This window comes from Corvus hawaiiensis, chromosome 26 (genome assembly GCF_020740725.1).
Source record: "Corvus hawaiiensis isolate bCorHaw1 chromosome 26, bCorHaw1.pri.cur, whole genome shotgun sequence".
Lineage (NCBI taxonomy): Eukaryota > Metazoa > Chordata > Aves > Passeriformes > Corvidae > Corvus > Corvus hawaiiensis.
Genome location: NC_063238.1, coordinates 36,610,426 through 36,619,814, shown reverse-complemented (window position 1 = coordinate 36,619,814; position 9,389 = coordinate 36,610,426). Strand labels below are relative to the sequence as shown.

At 40.1% G+C, this 9,389-nt stretch overlaps 1 long non-coding RNA gene across 1 annotated transcript; it reads right to left on the bottom strand.

Annotated features, from left to right (window-relative positions):
* Positions 1–274: 274 nt before the first annotated feature.
* LOC125317174 lies at positions 275–9,110 on the bottom strand. The gene is made up of 4 exons (XR_007199958.1): positions 9,012–9,110; positions 2,187–2,245; positions 1,785–1,844; positions 275–1,490 (listed from the first exon to the last, which is right to left on the bottom strand). It is a non-coding gene; the product is annotated as an uncharacterized LOC125317174 (long non-coding RNA).
* Between the last annotated feature and the right edge of the window lie 279 nt (positions 9,111–9,389).

The following is a 9,389-nucleotide window of genomic DNA, read 5'->3' as shown; positions in this document are numbered from 1 at the left end:
CTCTTCCCCAGGCTGAACAAACCCAGCTCTCTCAGCCTGTCTTCATAGGAGAGGTGATCCAGCTCTCTGACTGTCTTTGAGGCCTTCCTCTGAACATGGTCTATGTCTTTTCTGTGCTGAGGCCCCAGAGCTGGAGGCAGCACTGCAGGTGGGGTCTCACCAGAGCAGAGCAGAGGGGCAGAATCCCCTGCCTCCTCTGCTGTCCCCACTGCTTTGGATGCAGCCTAGGACGTGTTTGGCTTTCTGGGATGCAAGTGCACATTGTTGGGTCATGTCCAGCCTCTAACCCACCAGCACTCCCAAGTCCTTCTCTTCAGGGCTCCTCTCAACCCCTGCATCCTCTTCCTTTCCTGGCTAGAAATGTTTGTTATTCTTTGCATCCCTTGCCAAGTTCAGCTCCAGCACCTTGGCCTTCCTGACCCCAACCCTACACAATCAGACAACATCCGTATACTCTTCCCAGGATATATGTCCCTTCTTCCACTGCCTGTGAATTTCCTTCCTGCCCTTTAATTTGACCAGCAGGTCTCAACTCAGCCATGATCTCTTGCCTTCCTTGCCCTATATCTTACAACACACACTTTTCTAACCAGACTGCAGTTCTGGGGTTGGAGCCCACTGGGAGAGATGGCACTGTCCTGCCAAGCTGGATGCCGCAGCAGTGTCAGTAGATGTGAATGACACAGGCTACAGGTGTTGTGGGCTTGCTCATTACATCAGTCAGCATCTGCTATAAATCCCATGACCAGCGTTGCCATAGTGAGAGTGCAATGTGGTGCTTTGGATGGTGGAGATGACAGTCATCCTGAGTAGCAGGCTGGTACTGCCATACAAGGAGACAATGGATTAGAACCTTGCTGTCATGAACATTTAGGAGAGCCCAGATGTGTCATATGAAAACAGCAATTTGAGCTCTGCTTATTGAAGTAGGATTTACAAGACCAGGAAGGATGTGTCATTTCCTGCCACGCCATCAGTGAGAGCTTTGGTGAGCACATTGTGAGCCAAGTATTCCTAAGATACCAACCAGTATGTTTGCAGGAGCATCCCAGAGACCAGACAGGGAGGATACTGACCTTGTTTGCTCTCTTGGAATTATAGATGTAATAGAGTTTGGTTTTGAATGAATTGGTGTACTTCATGTTCAGTTGACACTTGCAAACATAAACAAAACAGGAGAAGAGACCTCAAAAAAAAAAAAAAAAAATCCTTACATCCCAAGAAGTCTGCATTGGAGGCATGAAGAGGTGCAAAAAAAGCACTAGAATGCTTTATAAGGCATCCCATTTGGATTGTGTTCAACCTTGTGAAACCAAGTTTGAAGGAAAAGAGCAAGCAGTTACAGCTTTATAACTCCTTTATGCTTCCAATGGGAACAGCACAATTACCACAATACTAATCTCCAGTAAAGAATGAAGAGATGTGAGCTGCATGTTGTTCTCCACTTCAGTTGTTCCCAGAGAGATCATCTTTTACCTCACAGGATTTAGCTGTCATTAAAAGAAAGAGATTAAGGAAAAGTAAAGAAAGTAAAGAAGCTTTACTCTGTAGAGGACTGTGTGCGTGAACCTGTGCTTGAAAGAGAGGGTGAGACTGGAGAGTGCACAAGAGGTTCTCCAACATGCAAAGGTGGGAGTATAAGTGTGTGTGAATGTGTGTGTCACTGAGAGAGAGTGAGGAAACTAGAAAAGCAGGAAAAGATCACAAAAATGTATAAACATTCACAGCTACAAATTTTAAAGCTGCTACCCTTGCAAGATTGGTTCAAGGTCTGAAAGACTCACTGAGTTCTACTGATTGCTGCCTTTTTCTGCCAGCTGTCCAGATGCCATGGAAATGAACATCTAAAAAAGCAACATTTGAGAAAGTGGATTTGTAAAAAGTGATGCTGGGGAGTTTTGTGGAGATTATTTGGTTGGTTTTTGATAGAAAACATTGTCTACTCACTAACAATGAGAATTTTGGTATGTTTGTCCTGTCTTCATTTTGGGTTGTGTCAACCTGAATTGACACATTTGGCTCATCACACTGAGCTGAAATATTCTGTGCCAGCTCAGTATTAATCTGCAGCCCTCTGGGCATCCACCTTCATGCAAGTTGAAGGTCACTGCCTCTCATCCTGGATTTGTACTGTAGGTCAGAATCTTGGCCTGAATGAAATTCAGAATACACTAAAGTACACTGACCTGTTTTGTTCGAACCCTGGGGCAGTAAGATTACAGCATATCCTGGAACAGTTGTCCATCTGGAAAATCAAATATACAGGAGAGATGAGGGGCCTGAAGCATTCAAACTGAAACTCCTGTGAAGCTCTCCAGCTGTCAAGGAAGCTGATCAGTGTTGGACCATGCTGGAACAACATGTTTTGACATTTCCAAAGCATATTTTAATGGCATGTTCTTTAATACACACACACACATGAATCTATTAATTACTGCTGGCTCAATTAAAGCTGAAAACAAATGTGTAATAATTTAAATATATCTTTTATCCAGTTCTAGCTGTGTTGGATGACATTAAATGTGCTGTAATTATGTTGTTTACACTGCTTGTGTATAACTTCTGATAATTTCCAGAAAGACCTGGGTTAGATGAAAGAGTGGGTTAGCAGGAACATATGAAGTTCAACAAAGACAAATGCAAGGTCTTGCACTTGGGAAAACGTAATCCAGGATTGCAGTATGAGCTGGAATCTGCATGGATGGGAGCAGTTTTGTGGAAAAGGACCTGGAGGTCCTGGTGAACAACAAGCTCAGAAGGAGTGACGAGTGTGCAGCTGGGACAGAGAAAGCCAGCAGGAGGCCGGGCTGCATCAACCAGGGCATCCCCAGCAGAGATCAGGAATTCATCATCCCACTCTATTCAGCCAGTAGAATGGAATACTAAGGAACAGCCCTAGTATGCAATACTATGAATGCCAGGCCTGGAATACTGTGTTCAGGTTTGGTCCCTGCTACACAAAAAGGGTGTGGACTGGCTGGACAGAGCCCAAAGAGAGGCCACAAAGATGAGAAAAAGGAGGGGAAAGCCTGACATATGGGAAAAGGCTGGGAGAATTGGGTGCGTTCAGCCTAGAGAAAAAAAGGCCTGGGAGAGACAGCCTCACCATGTTCCAGTATTTAAAGGCTGGCAACAAAGAAGATCAGACTCCTTTTTTTACAAGGAGTCACGTGGAAAAGATGAGAGGTGATGGGTACCAGTAACTCTTTGGGAGATTCCTATTGAACATAAGATGAAAAACTTTTGCAATGAGAATAATCTCCCCAGGGAAGTGGTGGATTCCCTGACATTGGACGCCTTTAGAATTTGCCTGGACAGGGTGCTGGACCACCTTGTTTAGACTGTGCTTTTGCCAGGAAAGGCTCAACCAGATGACCCTTGATGATCCTTCCAACCTGGTACTCCATGAGTCTGTTATTATATGAACTGCAGCTATCAAAAGTATCAAATGAGTGTGTGCAGGAGTTCTGACAACACTGGTGAGCATTACTTGTTTATCAGAGCAATTCAGGGGAAAACCTCTGCCTTCTGCTCACCCTCTGAGAAGGACTTTGCAAAAGAGTTGTACTTACAAAGAAGATGGAGAAGAAAAAGGCATTAACTAGTTCAATACAGCCCTCAAAACTAGGTTTTGTGTAACTACATTTTTCATTGCTATGAACCTTTACCAGCCAGACAAAATCTTCCATAAATCTTTAATTAATCTTTAATTAATGCTGAGTAGGTAGGCTCAGATGATTCTGAGTAGTTTCTAAGCAAACTAGAATATTACAGTCTACTTGTTCAGAAGTGCCATGAAGATATATCATTTTGATCTATCTAGATATTAATTATTGCAGCATGAATTCCTCCATCTTCCACCATTAGCATTGCTTCACTTCTTAACCCTGTTGCATTGTGGTGTTTCAAACATGGCAGTGTGATTAGGAAGTAGGAGTATATACACATTGTAGCTGGTGTTTTCTTATACTTCTCCTTTCATTTAATCTCTGCCTTAATTAAATTGTAAACCTTACTCAAAAGCTTTCCAAATATATCTTCTATCGAGGAATGTGGGCTGTTTCTGTGTGACAGTTTTACTGCTCCTTTTATTTCAATTGTTCCAAGCAGAGATATCACCTGTGCAGATATTTTGGTTTTATAAGGGACATTGGCTCTGGTCGTCCAATCAGCAAAAGTTCACGTGCAACGCAAGCCAAGGTCCAATGAAAAGGTGATCATAAATTAGGTTTCATCTCCCTTATGCCATGGTATGAAATAAATTTGATGGTAACTGACTTGGACTTATGACATATGCTTGTTGCTGAGGAAAAACAAGATAATGGAATGAAATCAAGTTCTGGCTTGGCCTGGCCTGACCTCCATACGTCTGTCACATCCCCGGCTTCTCCTGGCAAACTGAAGCATCAGACTCCCTTTAGCAGACCTGGCTATATCAGAGTTTGCTGTTGGGGCTTTTATTGTAGCTAATGAAGATGGGGTCGACATTGTCAATAGAATTAAGGAATCAATTAATCTGATCTCTTGTTAACATCTACTTTAAGATTAGATTACTGTGTTTTTTTAGACACTTTTTTTTTACTGAAAACAGGCTGCTCATTGATTGTAAAGGGTGATTAGAGTGAAGACCTGCTCAGAGGGTTATGTGGTATTTTTTGACAGATTTTACGAGATAAATCTCCCCCCAAATATAGGAGATTTCAAGCTGTGTAGCACAGCTAGCAATGGAAGCCATTGAGTAATAGTCAACGCCCCCTCACTCTCCTCCACATGTCCACTTTTATTAACCAACCACCAAAACACAGTATTTCCTAACTGGCCAATTATTCAAACTTCAAGAATCAGTTGGCATGGTCTGCTATTGGCCAGTTTAACCCTCCCCTCAGGGACTTCCTTCTGGAAACAAAATGAGCTATCAAAGATGGAACAGGAATCAATAGCAGACAGCATGGCTGCACTTAATCTTCTTTCTTAGCAATACAGAGAGACATTCACAAATAAATATTCCCTCACTAATTCTCTTTGTAATGACAACAACAACAACAACAAATCTAACATAAAACATACCTCCTGCCTTTTTCAATACCACATCAAATCATCCAGTTTTACTGATATTTCAGTGATGTCAAGACAAAGTAGAATGTTTATCTGATAACAAAAAAATTGAACAGCACATCAAACAGAATTATAATACTCCAAACACTTTCTCTCACTGCAGTCAATACAGCACACACTGTGAATGTATTGAGAAAGCCAGATGCATTGATTATTGTCAGTCTGACAAAGAAACCTCTTACTGTTGACATTAAAGTAAATAACAGATACTCTAAAATAGATTGTAATTATTAGGAAATTAATTTTGGACTTCCTGTTCCAAAATATTGCTAACTGCATCTTATTATGTGCTGCTTTGCATTATTATTTAAACAGTGACCAGAGGTGAAATATCAAGCTAAAGGATTTGGTGCATTTTGTTTCCAAACTTAAAATAGCAAACCTTCCACTTTGGTAAACAAATGGTAAACAACCACTTTTATTTGACCTTTTGAAGTTAATTTATGATGATAACAAAATGGTAGATGCACACAGACATCATGGTTATGCATTGGTGGAGACCAAGATTTGTGAATCATCCTAAAACTTTCTACATCTTCGTGGTGTTTTGATGAAGTCATCGTCGGGAATACCCGGGGTGCCTCTTCAGTAAACATATTGCCCATGCTGGCAGAGGACAAAAAGAGTCAATCCTCGTTTGCTGAGATGCACAAATACCTGTTAGATAGTCTCAAGTGATCAGATTATCTATGGCTGATGGCTGATGGCAGGGAGGGAGAAAATGGGGAAGCAGTACTGATCCATCATGACTTTCTCTCACTGTTGTCAGCCCCAAAGAAATTATGATAGAATAATCATGAACTCATGGAATATCAGGTTGGAAGGGAACCTCAATACATGACAGGAGGAAACAGCCTCAGCTTGTGCCAGGGGAGGTTTAGATTGGATATTAGGAGCAATTCCTTCACAGAAAGAGTTGTCAAGCATTGGAAGAGGATGCCTAGGGAAGTGGTTGAGTCACCATTTCTGGAGGTGTTTAAAAGATGTGTAGATGTGGCACTTGGGGAAATGATTTAGTAGTGGATTGGCAGTGGTGGGTTAATGGTTGGACTCGATAATCTTGCATGTTTTTTCCAATCTAAAAAAATTCTATTATTTAAAATAGAATGAAAAAAAAAACCAAGAACAAAGAACGTTGCAACACATTAATTTCTTATAGTTCTCTCCCAGAACTGTGGATCCATCTACAGAAAAAATGTGAGTTTATTGCCTAAACATTTGCCCATAGCCATTGCATCACCAGTTTTAAGGGGAAGAAAATCAGAAAGGAAAAAGTATCAATGTCAACATATCTCAGAACCTACTAGAAAGAGGAAAGATAATACCATCCCTTTCAGAAAGACTTAGAGAATATGAAAATGGAGGATAGCATCTGGGAAAAAAATCATTCTAATTTAAACTGATTTCCTTGTTCTTGTCTCCCATTAGGTGCATGTTAATGACTTCTGTGAAAAGAGTGGTTTCCTAACCTGTAGCCAGGGAACAAGTTTCTACTGTGCCATCCCTCTCATTTCACAGAACTGCAGAATCACAGGACAGCTGAGGCTCAAAGGGCCCTCCAGAGGTCATCTGCTCCAATACCCCTGCTCAAGCATGGCCATCTAAGACTGATTGTCCAGGACCATGTCTAGATGGCTTTGGAATATCTCCAAGGATTAACAGTCCATGACACCTCTGGGCAGTTTGTGCCAGTGCCCAGTCAGCCTCAAAATAAAAAGGTGTGGTCAGAGGAAACCTCCTGTGTTTCATTTTGCTCCCATTTTGTGCCTCTGGTTCTGCCACTGAGCACCACTGAAAAGAGCCTGCCTCTGTCTTCTTTACATCCTCCCTTCAGATACTTATATAAATTCATTACATATTATCTACATTTATATTAATGTTCCATTATTTGCATCATGTTAAATACCTTATATAGATTTATTGTGTATTTATGTTCCTTTGAACCTTCTGTTCTCTGGGCTGAACCCAGATCCCAAATCTACCAGGCTTTGCTCATAAGAGAGATACTCCAGTCCCTATATCTTTCTCCCTGGAGACTGAACTTCCTTCATTGTGTTCATGTCCCTCCTGAGAAGGGCACACTACTCCAGATGTCCTCTCACCAGTGCTGAATAGAGAGGAAGGATCATCTCCCTTGACCCGCTGGCAGTGCTTTGCCTAAGGCAGCTGAGGATTCTATTAGAGCCGCAAGGACACACTGCTGGCTCATGTTCACCTTGGTGTCCACCAGGATCCCCAGGTCCTTTTCTGCACAGCTGCTTTATAGCTGGGCCATCCCAGCATATACTGGTGCATGAGGTTTCTTTCCAGATGTAGGATTTATGTTTTCCTTCATTAAACTTCATGAGGTTCCTGTCTGACCATTTTGCCAGCTTGTATATGGGTATATCCATATATATATGAATCCATATCTTTTCCAGACCACATTCTTAGGAGTATACTACAAGCTGCAAGTTTTAATCAAAGCATCTCTGTTTCACTCGTATTTCAGACACTCAATTGTTTTATAACATGGGAATGACTGGTCATACTTATAGATGAGCTCTGAATGGCAGTAGGCAAATTATGAATGGGGAACTGCTCAGACAACACGGCCATTGACATTGTTTTTGTTATGGTAGTGTTGGTTCTCTTATTGAATCTCATGGAAGAACACAAATATTTAGTGTGAAAATCAAAGCCTGACAAGTTAAGGGTTTTGTAAACCCACCAAATTTTCTGCTAATTTGTTGTTGATTCAAAACTTGCTTTCTATGTGTATAGAGAACACAATAATTGTGGGGATTTTTTCCTTACATTAAAGCAAATTTTCCCATACTGTACCTCATGCCCATTGCTTCCTTTTCTTTTCAAATCCACAAAAAATAAAGTTATGTTAGTTTATATACTTAAAGTAACCATCAGCCAACTTTGTTGAATATTAAATATCTGAAGAAGTCTAATGAAAAATAACTTTTTTCACCCCTCAAATGATAATCTTACATACAACTGGGATATAAATACATATTCAGATGTTTTGCGTTTTTCTTTTCTATAGATATCCTATATAGCCTCATTTTAGTAGAAGTTAAAGCAATTTCTACAATATAAATCAATGACTTCCCTTGAAGAATTCAACTTCCATAATTAAAAGCAATTGCTAATCTTAATGAATGTATCCAACATGTCCAAAAAAGTAGTAACTTACTGAATTTCTTCATGGGCCTGACCAATCCCATGACTCTGCACAGTAATTTCACTGAAATGAATTTAGGCAGAATGGCAGATTATGATTTATTGCTCTGTCATTTATTTAGGTCTCAATTTTGTAGACATATTTTCGGGATCATAAAAATATAACTCTGCTACAACACTTAAACAACTCACTTGGCTTTCAAGTTTTTATATTTTGTTTACCAAATTTGATGCACCACTTTGTTCTCTTCTGGTATGTTTTGTATTCAAATCTCTACTTGTTCAGTTACAGGCAAGGAGTTTAAATAAAGCAGGACCAACTATGTGAGACAGATGGCCATTTAAGAGGTATTTTGAAAAGCTTCTTTTGAAAAAATGTACAGTGACCTATATAAATAATTTTCCTTTCTGAAACATATTTAACATTAAAGAATAAATCTTAGCTGTATTGAAGATCTTATTAAAGGAGTGAAAGAAATATTAGAAGCCATAGACTTAAAACATGAGGTAACAGAAAATAAGCAAGGAGACAAGAAGATTAACTACAGTTTCTGAAAAGGAAAAGTAAAAGAGGTCTGCTGTGGAGCAACACAGCCCAGTGGTCCCTATGTAGCTGCTGGCAGCTGGAAGCAATTTGGCAAATTATGCAACCTCTCTGTAAATTGTTTTTCTTCATGTTTTCATCTTGCATTTTCCATAAACTGGTCAGGTACTTTTGCTACCTTCAGCTGATGTGTTTATCTTTCTTCCTCTGTTCATTTGAAGACACAACGATGGATTCATAAGGAGATGTTGATTGAAGGTCTGTGACAGGAATGCTCATGTCTGTGAACCAGGGAATAATTAAGTGACTAACCAAGAAAATAAATTTCCCCACCAGCATTTCTGTGCAGCACAAGTTATTTGATGCATTTTTCTGACATACACATTTTCTATTTGTGTGTGGATACACACATTCCTATCCCACAGAACCCAGCCATATTTATACAATGAGAGGAAAAGACAGATCACCAATGACTTTTTTTTTTTTTTTGTCATTTACAGTCTTATTTTCATTTAACAAAGCTGTAAATTTTCACATGTAAAGCAAGGCTCATAGT